Source organism: Anas acuta, chromosome 10, assembly GCF_963932015.1.
Source record: "Anas acuta chromosome 10, bAnaAcu1.1, whole genome shotgun sequence".
NCBI classification, from domain to species: domain Eukaryota; kingdom Metazoa; phylum Chordata; class Aves; order Anseriformes; family Anatidae; genus Anas; species Anas acuta.
In genome coordinates, this window is record NC_088988.1 from 13,997,893 (window position 1) to 14,010,365 (window position 12,473).

At 37.2% G+C, this 12,473-nt stretch overlaps 1 long non-coding RNA gene across 5 annotated transcripts in view; it reads left to right on the top strand.

Annotated features, from left to right (window-relative positions):
• The window catches only part of LOC137861889 (uncharacterized), a 137,224-nt gene that overhangs the window by 92,837 nt on the left and 31,914 nt on the right, over positions 1-12,473 (top strand). For all 5 annotated transcript variants that reach the window (XR_011099909.1, XR_011099907.1, XR_011099910.1 and 2 more), the window contains exon 6: positions 10,989-11,075. This is a non-coding gene — a long non-coding RNA (uncharacterized lncRNA). The remainder of the gene's footprint in view (positions 1-10,988; positions 11,076-12,473) is intronic.

Below are 12,473 nucleotides of genomic sequence, written 5' to 3' on the forward strand. Positions count from 1 at the left end.
AGGAATTAAATGTTACAAAATGCAGTGAAAGACCTTATGGAAGGGTAAAGCTATGTTTAAAAAAAAAAAAAATCAGTCACTCAGTCATTCTCTCATACCGCTATATACTAAAAAGCACCAAAATGTTCATGCCCAAGTAGACAGGCCAAGATCACTTGTTTTGCGATATGAGGTTCAAGGAATACCAACTATCAAGTCATTGCTATGCCTCTTGGATTCCCTTGGACAGCAGCAAAGCAGTTTTTGAACATATTTTCTGTGCTTTTTAGTAGTACTGTTATTATGATGTGGGTTTTTTATTGAGCTGTTTTGGTTTGGGTTTATTTTTTTGTCTTTTTTTTTTTTTGTCTTAGTCTTTTATTTCACCCTCTAAATTTTAGGCAAGCTCACTGTTTGCTGTCTTTGTTTTTTTCTTTTAAAATGTCTTTATGAATTATCCTTTTCATTGCTGAGCTAACCAACAGAGGAATGGGACATATGACTTACTGTAACCTTGCTACCATCTTCCTTTTACTGGGGGTTGCTTTTCTGCTGGTAAGACATTTCTGCTATAGGCCTCTGACCACAAAGGCCTTTTGGTCTGTACAGATGTAAACACCGTATTCCTCAGTGTTTGCCAGTTTGCTATTATTTATGTCTTTGGTTATCAAATGTGTGTCATTTTTGTAACCTTTACTTTTTTATTTCTTCTCATGATATCACACACACATTTCCATACTCAGTCAGACCAATCTTAATATTTCTGTTATGAATCTCTGCACTATTCTGACAGTTGGGAATATCTTCACTCTTCATAAACACCTTTTCCTCTTATTCTTCTCCAGATAAAGCCTGTTAAGCACATAATTCCTATTCCTTCTGCTATGCAAGTCCTGGTTCTTTAGATAAGTCTTTCAGCTGATGAATCAAGTTGTGTCTATTAGTTCTTTCTTTTGTTGCCTCCTTTTGGGAGATCAGGACTATTCATACTAGAAAACAAAGTAAACTAAGCTCTTTGCCTTTGTAAGGTTGTTTAAATATTAACAGCAAATTTCTGTTTTCTTATTGAGTGCCTGGTACCATTTACACTGAAAAACAAGAGGAACCGTGACACTGTGGAGCCCCTTGGCACTGTTTTCCAGTTGTTGCTCTGCAAATAACCAACTCAATACAATGTATTTCCAAGTAGTGTGCTGTTAGAAAGGCAATCCACCTCTGTCTCTACAAAGAATGACTTTTGACAGCAGGGCATTTACAGATTACCCTTAGTTCAGGACCATGATCATGTACATCCTCTTGACAGAATTGTACTTGTCATCATCCAGGGAAAATCCAAGAAATAGCAGAACCAACTACAAGTCTGAAACTGCCAGTAAAAAGCTTATTTCTGTAAAAGGTACAATGCTATGTGCTACTTCCCTTCACGTGCTTCATATCAAAAACTATCTGGACAAGAAAAAGGAATTTGTTACAGTTGAAACTACTGATGAAAGCAGTACCATGCCTTTTTCATGGTTATATATGAGAAGAAGAAAATAATAATAATAATAATAATAAAAAAATAAGAAGTCCACTTTGTTACCATTGTAGAGATATTTTTTTAATGTGTATAATCAGTATCCGAGGTAAATATTCTTTACTTCTTTCCAAACAAGCATCAGAACTAAACTATATTAAACAGCAGAAATTAGAATATCAGTAGCATTATCTTTGTTTAAGACTCCTTGAGGGCTTGCACTGGCAACTTGACAAAAACCATGAATTAGACATGAGTATGCAGACTTGTTATTTAAAATAAATGATCCTTTCCAGAAATCTAGTATTTGCTTAAACATCTTTTAGTTGGTTGAACAGAATTCTCTGTTTGCCTCCGATCCTTGCCATTTAAGTAGTGTTTGTATTGGCTCAAATATCCCCAAACATGATTGTGCTGAGCTAGACACACTACTAGAAAAGCAGCTTTGTCCCAAAGATGTGCATTCTTAGCAAATAAGGATAATACACAACAGGAGAAAAAACAGTATGTGGAACAAACGTTTAATAAACGTTTAAGCAACTGTATCATATACTGACTACTGATTAAGCACTGGTGTTTGTAGTAGCAGTACATGTTTCACAGCTGAGGCAAGTTTAAAAGAAAGATGTGATGACAACCAAAGCATTGGCACAGGTCTGCACTGTAGGCAGAGGCCCATGCAGTGATTGCCCCATTGTTGCTCTTTTTCATTCAGGGAATTACCAAGTTCAGAATATGTTAACACAATGTTCACCATTCATATCTTTTAGAAACTTGCTATTCTGATCTCTACTGCCTCACAAGATTTTCAACAATAAGAATTACCCCAAGATCCAGAATATAACCTCAATGAAAATGATAGTAGTGGAACATAGACACTCACGGAAGCCTCTTAGACAAGAAAGAAGACAAAAGATGTAGTGAGTAAGATGTCTATTATCACATACATAAACAACCAATATTTGATTTATAGGAATTTTAATCATATTCCTTGTTATTGAATGTACAAACAACATCTGCTTATTTCATTTTTTCCTGCAGAAATCACTGTGACATCTCCTGAATTCCCAAAAATTTTCTTTGTATTGTAATATGATCTCTGGCATTTCTTTTTCAGTGCCCCACAAACATCACACACCAGACCAGGTATTCAGCTTTAAATTAGTTATATTCGTACGCACAATCTGAATTCATGCCTAAGGCCAGGAAGGAACCGAGATCAGTATTGAGAAGTGAGACCTGAAACGTACACATTGATAGAACCTAACATTTACACTGGTATAAGGAACATATGAAGATTAGGATGGTAAATTTTGCAATAGTTTGCCACAAGTAGTTATATTCCATAAAGTTCAATTTTGGAACAGCACACATGTTCAACTTTAAGTTTCATTAGAGAATACATATGCTGTTTTTTTTTAAGAAGCTGCCAAGGATTTTTCCCCCAGTAATACTCTCTGTAGTACCAAGTTTTCCAGTGCTCCTTGGCACAAGATTTACCCTCCTAATTTTTTCTGCATTGGTAGGAATCCTCACCCTTGCTTGAATGTGACTTTATTTTGAAAAAGCAGCGCAAAAAATAGCATTACACAACATTGATATGCTCTTTCTTCACTGTCTGTGGAGCAAGGTAATAGTCTTTTTCTTTAAACAAATATCAGCCCTTAGAGCTCAGCTCAGGAGGTAAAAAAGCAAGCTTAATCCTTTCCTTCTCAAGAATACTTTGAGGTCTAGTTGAAGTCAGTCATACCTGTACAATGTTTTCTGCTTTTAGCACAGGTGTGACTGACCTGTAATAATACTTACGTGTTGCAGCTGACCTGAATGGGGGACAGTCATAAGCATACATTTTCTGAAGAGCTCAGTGTGCACTGGAAAGAGGCTGCCTCTGTGTTATTTAATTATTATTATTATAGTAACACAGGGTTTTTCAGTAACATTTCTTCAGAATGAAACTTTACATCTACAAGATCCCATAAATATCTCAGACATTCAGTTCAATTTGTAGCCCTTTTTTATTAAATCTGCCAGAGTAGAGTTCAATTTCTCATCTGCCTGGAGAAGACATTGGTTTCTTGCCTTTAACAAAGTTTTTTTTTTAATTCATTGTTAGACAGGTTCACGCATTTTAGAAAGCCCCCTCCCAACTAAATACAACACTTTTTAAACTCATGCAGTAAATATAAGCACAGACACATAGTCCCAGAACAGTGTGACATGCATTTGAACCCAGGCTGCAAAGTTGCTTTCCCTTCCTTCTCCTCTCTCCTGCTTCCTCAGCACTTCACATTCACTTCTGTATTGTACCCCATGCTGCTGCTTGCTGGTGTCAGGACAGAAGACAAGACCTGAGGTCAGTTCCTCAGTCTCCTTCAAGCTGAATTTGTTTATGGTGCAGAACAGGGCCAGAAAGAAGGACAGGGGGCAATTGGACGGTGCAGTTGCACAATGCAGGCTTACATGGATATCAATCTAGAACATGAGAGCCTAGCCATCTGCCATGGTAGGATATCCGCAATTAATAGAGCCTGTCACTATCATCTCTCCTATCTTCAAGCCTTTAATCTGTATAAAGGAGATCATATTGCTCTTTTGGCTCACGTTTCGCTAAAGTGAATCAATTACTGCTTGTAAATGATCCACGTAATCGAGCTTCACAGTAAGTTGTGAGCACCCAATGACTAATAAGCCTGCAAAGATCTCAAGTTCTGAGCAGCCTGCAATAAGACAGTGTAAGGACATGCACAGACCAGGGAGAATAAGTTTGAGAAGTTGTATATAAAATAAGCCAACATTCCTCTTAAGCAGGGACAAAAACAGCATGATCGTGTCAGTAGTAATTCTGTCCATTATGTCTATAACAACACAAGTGATTTAGGACTGAATGGACTATATGTTACTGGTCTGGAAAAGTTATAAACGATTTGAAGTTTTAAGGTAGAAGGTGGTAGAGAACTTGATTAATACATTCTGTAGTCTACTCCTATTATACTCGTCTTCCACTTTTAAGGTTGATTTTTGGATTTCCCAATCTAACCCTAGTGTTTGGCCCAGTGTAGCAGGTACTCTAAAACAGTTGTTCGACTAAAAAAAAAAAAAAAAAAACCAACATTTAAAATAGAAACATTTTAACTTGAAATACTCATTCTCCATATTTAGAATCAAACAGTATGTTTTCTTTCGGAAGAAAAATAAATATTATTGATTTGTGTACCTGTTATGGAGAGATCTAAAGATCTATGCCATTATATCAGGTGAAGTGCAAGAAACAGATCATCTTTTGGTGTTCTAATCCACAAACTTCCTTACTAAATTTTAGCAGTAAGGAAAATTAATATTCGCAGACATGTATGTACCAGTGAAAGCCAAAGAACTTCAGAACTTCTATTTCTAGTAAATACCTGGGGGAACACACACACACACCAGTTTAAAAACAACAACACAAACAAAAACTAGGCTTGTATTCTAATCTGATTTCACTCGCCTTTGGGACCACCAAGAAATTGCTGTCCTGGAAAACCATATCTATAAAATAGTTTTACAATACGGACGCATAATGCATGCCCACCTTCTTGGTCTTTGAATCTTTCAGTGTTTTAGGCTATAAGATGTTAGTACAGGACCTAGAGATTATACTTTCTACAAAAACACCCATTTAATGATTTAAATGATTTTTAAAATTTGCTAAGATCCAATAAATGCATAGATTATATTCATTCCATCATAAAGTGTGGATGACTTTTACAGTTCAGTCCTTTGGTTGCTAAATTCTTCATTCCAGTCAAGACAGCAAAAGAAACCCAAAGATACTGAATGGTAAAATACTTGCTGAGTCAAAGAGAATTTTGTTAGAATCAAAGAGTGAGAAATTCTTATCAAGAATGCTGGGATTTAAGATACTGGGAGCTTTACTTGAGATTTACTCAGTTGTTGCTTCAGATTGAACCACTGTAGAATTTTGAAATTGGAGGTACAGCTAAGTGTAGGAGGAATATATGAGAAAAAGTTTAAATATGATCTATGTTGTGATGAAAACTGAGTAGGTTGAACCCTCAGGGACAGCTTATGTCTTGCACAAGTTCTCATAAATTTCAGCAACTTCCCAGCACATGTTGCATGAATGATAGAGCCTGAAATTTTTTGCTGTGCAGAGAAACTCTTTGTGCTCTGAGGAAAAAGCTAAAAAGTTTAACAAAGCAGTTTTGATCTGCAGGTAAGATACTTTTAGATGAAGAGAGGATTTGGAGAAAGACAAAGCAGAAGTTCAGCATGCTGCTATTTTAAGGGCTAGCATGTTTTTAAAGGCTGTAAGATTGGCTAGGGCATAGTGACATACCTGCCAAAGAAAGCAAAAGAAATCTTGTTTGTCATGTGGCATGAGTCAAGCAGGAACACTTCAGGATTCTAGCACACACATAATGAAAAGGCTTGGGGACCATTGTTCTTGTATTTAATAAGCAATCTCATCCAGTGTCACACATTGTTTGGTGGCCCAGTTGGGCTGGGAGTCATGGAAGTTGCTAAGAAATACAGGGCTCAGGAAATTTGCTAGCTTGAAGTTACTTCTAAGAAGAAAAAACAATGCTACTATTACATCCAACTGACTCCTGACAGAAGTGAATCCAGTTCTGGAACACAAGTGTATCCAGAAGAATTGAAACTGGTGTCCATTAGTCATTTAGTAACTTAATGAGGGATATGCTGGTTTTTATCTGACCTCACTAAGGTTTCATTTACTCATTTTCAGTGCTAAATTGTAAAACCAGTGAAGGATGGAAAAACATCTGACTGATCACATTTGTTGAGACTTCAATATTTCCTCTAGGAAACAGTTTGAGAGTTCCTCTTTAGTGGGTATTTAAAAAATGTACTGAAGAGGGTATTTTGTAACTCAGATTTTAAGAGCTATTTTAAAGATATCTTTTCCTCTTCATTTTATATTACAGCTATTTGGGTCTGAAAGACATACTACCAGTAAAAGATGAATCTATAAAACAGTTTTAGATATGAGACGCAAGGTGTGTAGACTACCCACTTATTTCCTATTCTTTAAATCCAGATTAGCACCTTAAAAATAAGATATGAGTAGGAAAACTGACTACAGTTAGGAACCAAATAAAAAAGATCCAAATTTTACCAAGGTTCTTTCACAGAATCACAGAATTGAAGGGGTTGGAAGGGACCTCGAAAGATCATTGGGTCCAACCCCCCTGTCAAAGCAGGTTCCTTAGAGCAGGCTGCCCAGGTAGGCATCCAGACAGGCCTTGAATATCTCCAGAGAAGGAGACTCCACAACCTCCCTGGGCAGCCTGTTCCAGTGCTCCGTCACCCTCACCGTGAAGAAGTTCTTTCACGTGTTGGTGCGGAACTTCCTGTGCTCCATTTTGTGGCCATTGCCCCTTGTCCAGTCCTCGCAAACCACTGAAAAGAGGTTGGCCAAATCCCTCTGTGTAAACACCTCAGGTATTTATACACATTGATGAGATCCCCTCTCAGTCTTCTTTTCTCCATGCTGAACAGACCCAGGTCTCTCAGCCTTTCTTCACAGGGAAGATGCTCAAGGCCCCACATCATCTTTGTGGCCCTTCACTGGACTCTTTCCAGGAGATCCCTGTCTGTTTTGTACTGGGGAGCCCAGAACTGGACACAATACTTCTTTAAGTAATATTAAAACAAACAAAACTAACAGGAATAACAAAATGAGCTGTTCAGATGTGACTTTGTATTATCAGCCTGTAAAAATAAATGCCTGATATGTTTGGCTGATGCCACTTTCCCAGGAGATAACAACCTACAAATGCATCTAAATTATGCACAGACACTTACTCTCCCATCCCTTGGCATGCTAAGTTAAAAAGTATTGCCTGTTGATTCGTGTAAGAGCGTAGTTCCCTTCTGGACGGAGGGACAGAGGAATTGGGAATGATTAATCATGGGAAACTGGTTTAATCAACAGCATTGTGAGTAGCATTGTGTGACAGGCTTTGTCTGTGTCATTGCAAAAAATACAATCGTAGGAAAATTAAGGTTGGAGGGACTGGGGAAGGTTATTCTAATCCAGCTCAGACCATAATTATTATCAAAATCATATCAGGACAGTTATCTTGATAGTTCTCTTAATCAAATGGTCAAGATCAATGATCAAAGAATAAAAAATGACCCAATCTTACAGTCTCCTGTCCCATGAAAACTTCACTTCTCTGGATTTTTGGTCACAGGTGTTAGTTAGCATCAAACACAAACATAGGTTAAACTTCTATCATGGAATGCTCTATATGCATAAACCTTAGAAGCCAAAGTGCTGATACTTCACATCACAATGCTGGTCCATCCACAGAATAACATTCTCTCTTCTCAACAATACCCTCAATGTAGGAAAGATTATAGCCAATAATGCACAATTCCAATTTCAAGCTTGAGTTTTACAGGGCTGTTCAGTATCTCAAACTTCAAGACTTCAACAGCAGACAATTTTAATAAAATTCCACCATTACATTTAATCCCCCTTTTAAGGGAGATTAACAGTGAATGAAGTGCATTTTGAGCAGGGGTCAGGGAACTAACCTGTCATGTTTTAAGCTTCAAATGGTATTTTAGAGCCATTTGTGGACGTGTTAAAAAGAAAGGAGAAGCTTGCCAAAGACTGCCTTGTCATAGGACTTTGAGAAAATAGATGTGCTAGGACAACGTTTTAATGAATATACTATAAACAGCTTGAGATGCTTTAAATGTTGCTACCATACTAAGTTTTAAATATGTCACTAGAATAACAAACACTCCAAAGAGTTTCTTCATGGTATGGTGGAAGTCATTTGACTATCAATGTTTGGCAGCTGAAAGCAGAGAAGCCAGAGAATTCAAATTACAAGCTGAAGAAGTGGTAGAAAATGGATACTGCTATCATGTGACATAAAAACAATTTTTCTACTGAAAGCAAAAAATATCTGAGCTTTCATGTGGCAGATAAGTTGGCCTCATGATTTCCTGTTAAAAGATAGAGCATTATGAGGGAATGTGAACTCTTCTACTTGAGTCTCATCCTAGCATAGCTTCTGAAAAAAGCTTTAAGCTTTGCTGTGTTTGCAGGCTGCAAAGATGCCTTGATTAGCTGAGGAAAACAATTCTCTCAAAGCTTCTATCTTTGTGTCTTAGATATTTCCTCATTATGGCAAGTTGCTAAACAGTACTGATTTTTTTCTTCTGTGCTCACAGAAGATGACTGTTCTCAAATAACATGGGTTATCAATTTTCAAAATGTAAGTTCTGTTCAAATGTCTGTTTAAATTCTGTTTTTATTTTCTTTGGAGAGTCAATTTCTTGATGTCTGTGTAACCTCATATAGAATATAGGATTACATTATTATCAGTGATAGCCTAGCCAATCTACTAAACTAGGAATTCAGCCTAACATTATTCAAAACTTGAATCTGAGGACTAGAACTTGGATGTTTCTGACTGTATCTGTGATTTGCAATTTAAATTGCAAATGGAAGCTGATGGGGGACAACCCCCCTGAAGCCAGAGCTAGCAAGTCTAGCAGTCTAGCAAGATCCATAGCCGTGGTGTCCCTATAACGTGCTCTGTTGTTCACTCAGTAACAGACCTCAGAACATGCCAAGGACCAGAACTCTGTATGGGGATATGTCGCTATACCAGCATGAAGAACATCGAGCTAATACAGAGGGGAACCAATACAGCAGAGCTATAGCAATAGTTTGAGCAATTATGTGGTCAGATACCACACAATGTGGTAAATACGCAGCAACTCAAAAGACAGGAAAACAGCAATCATGATAAAAGTAGTCACATGTAAGTTGCTGTGGGGAGAAAAAAAAAAAAAACAAAAAAAAAAACAGATTTTAAAGAGATACTATTCAATACCATAGAGGACTAAATGCGTCCTATACAGGCATGACTCAAAACACAGAGCTGACAAGAAAACTAGCATACAAAGTTAAAAGCATCTTTCATGCAGTGCAGAATAATGGCACATTTAAAAAATACTTGACCTTTACTGGTTTAAGTACAGACTAGAACACACAGCAAAGCAAGGTACAAAGATCTGCTAGACAGGGGACAGTCAATGGTTTACAGATGACAAGGTAATTGTATCGCACCAGGACCTGTATGACCATGGAGCATCTGGAGTAACTGAAGAGAGAATGACAGTGACCTTTGGAATGAAGTTTTCTAAATGCTGGAGTACAGACTGGCACTGGGGAAAAACAAAAAGACAGTGATCGTGTCTGAGATTCCCATGAACTAAACTAAATGCAAATTTTTTTAAAAAAAAAAAAAAGGAAAGAAAAAGAAAACGTTGACAGTTTAAGTATAGACAGCCAAACTAGATTCCTTTTTACAGAGTAACGGTGAAAACAACAGGGTTGAGAAGAGGGATCTGGGACCCCTGCATAGCTTGGTTTCTCTCATTCTTCTACACACTGGAGTTCAGTCTGCTAAACTCTTACATTTCAGAACTAGTCTGTTCACCTGTTTCAAAGGGAATATAAAACACCTGGATTAAGGGAGGAAAGCAACAGAGACAATGAAAAGTATGGAATGGTTTCTATGTAGGGCTTTATTGTGTATGAAATAACTCTTCAATCTGGAAGAAATGGTAGATTTGGGGGTTCAGTCAAATAAGGGCTATAGAGAGGATGAATGGGATCAGCTATTGGCTGTTTCTTCTGACATAAAATGTGGGAAACCAGATGAAGCTAACAGGAGACTAGCAAATAAAAGGAGGTTATTCTTCACGAAGTATATCAAAACTGCAGAATTTCTTGCTGCTGTATATTGTTGATGCTAAAAGTACACGAGTTCAAGCATACACTTTGCAAGTCTACAGAGGAGTTGACCACAAAGCTTTTAAATGCGTAAAAACCATATCTGGCTCAGGAAATTTCTCAACTCTAATCAGCTAAAAGCAAGAGAGTGTGGGACAAGTATAGTCAAACTTGGCTTGTTCTTAGAGGCTTCCCCGCATACCTCCTTTTTGCTGCTGTCAGAGACAAAGCACTGGGCTAAAAGGACTTTTTGATCTAACTCAACACTAGAACATAATATGCATACCTAAATCAAGATCATGTTATTAGGCTCAAGTCAAATATGAGGTCAGATGACTTTGGAGTCTAATATAGCCTTACGTTCTATTAAAATCTATGAATAATTAGATTTTTAACCAAGAAAATACCCTCTGTTCTACTGATCATAACTCTGAGTGAATAGCTTTATTATAAGTGCCAGAACGCCAGCACTTTCTGCCAGTGAAAACACTGGAAAAGCCATCGTTATTCACAGACATTTCTAATATTAAATTAAAGTCCTACAGGGGGAATAGATCACATTGCAGAATGATAGCAAGTTGCCAGTGCCTAAACATGGCATATTTTATATGTTTTCCATTCAATATATGATGTGTAAGCTTAGTAAATATCTGTAACTGTAGCTGTGTGTAACATCTCAGAATCAATCCTTGCTGCTTTTTATTTCAGAATAAGAATGCTTGGACAAGATCATTCTGAACAGTAGCACAGTACAATGCACTAGCTTCTCTCTGGCCATGCAGAACAACATGCCAGGTATGTTAATTACTAAGTGACTTAGGGTTTAAGTATTGCTCTACAAGTGTCTAATACACCTATGGCAGCTGCTACAGGGCAGGAGAAAATTCTTGTGTTTCTCATAAAATGAGTGTCGTCTTTACACTTTCAGCACAGTTGACCAGATTCCTGACAAAAGGCCACAAAACCAGGGCTTTGTATCGTACTAGAGGTAATGGCTCAACGCTTAATGTATTAAAGGAGTTAAGGCTCTTAAGCTGTTCAGATCTGCTGAGCAGGGTTGTTTCACAACATGAGAGAACACAGTTTGGACTGCTTTTCAAAAAGACAAGGAACACGCTAATGTAAATTACACTAAAGACAGTATTGTTTAAATCATTGCTAAACTTTGCAAGTTTGTTGCTTCAGAGACATAGAAAATTAAATAAGATGCCAAGTTATTTTCATGGCAGAGCTGACCTGGTATTTGTTACATATTACACAATTGGAAATGGTCATGTAGTTCAAAACAGCACTAAGAGCTAGAATTTTAAGAATATATATAAAAAACATCTGCGAGATAGAAACAAGTAGGAAGCTTATCTAGAAAATGTTAAGTTGCAATCATCTAACTTTTTCATGCCGGAGTCAGTTCTACGGGTCTCAGCCTTGAACTTGTACGTTGTCTGCCCTGTTTACAGACAATGGCTACACCCTCCACATCTGCAGTATTAGGCAATGAAACAATAAATGGTTCTTCAATGCCACCCTCTGTTGAAAATACATAACTACATGGACAGATCCCTTTACAAAAGAGTATACTGTATGAAATAATATATACCTAGCCTGCATGCAGAACAACAGCTACCATCTGTTGCTGCACCACATGTACAGCAAAATACGGCATTGTTAAAATTAACTAAGATGCTCTGAGCACTTTAATTGCATTGCTGAATTTCAGAGACATGAATGCTACAGTAATGCAACATTTACATGAAACCCCAAACAAGTTAGAAATTACCGTACATTTAGATAGAGAAAAATCAAGTAACTTTGGTAGCAAGTCATCTAAGCAGTATTTGTAATCGGTAATTTATTACTCATAAAAGGAGGATTGTGTAAAGAATGCATTTGCATTTGATTTACTCGGTAGCAATTGTGGTGCTATATACGCTCAGATAGATAAGGATTTTGGATAGCAACATTTTACGTACATAGCAATTTAATGACTGCTGATGTAAACGCAGACCAAAGTCTTACCTTTGAGTATAGCGAAACCGTACTTTTACTGTTTGAGAGCTTGTACTCTGAATAATAGAAAATTAAAGAATATACATTCATAATACTGAGAAAAGATACTCTACGTTTTTCCAAAACCTCTACATAATTGTTTATTCATATTCCTGCTTGTACTCAGACTTATAAATATAGACCTTC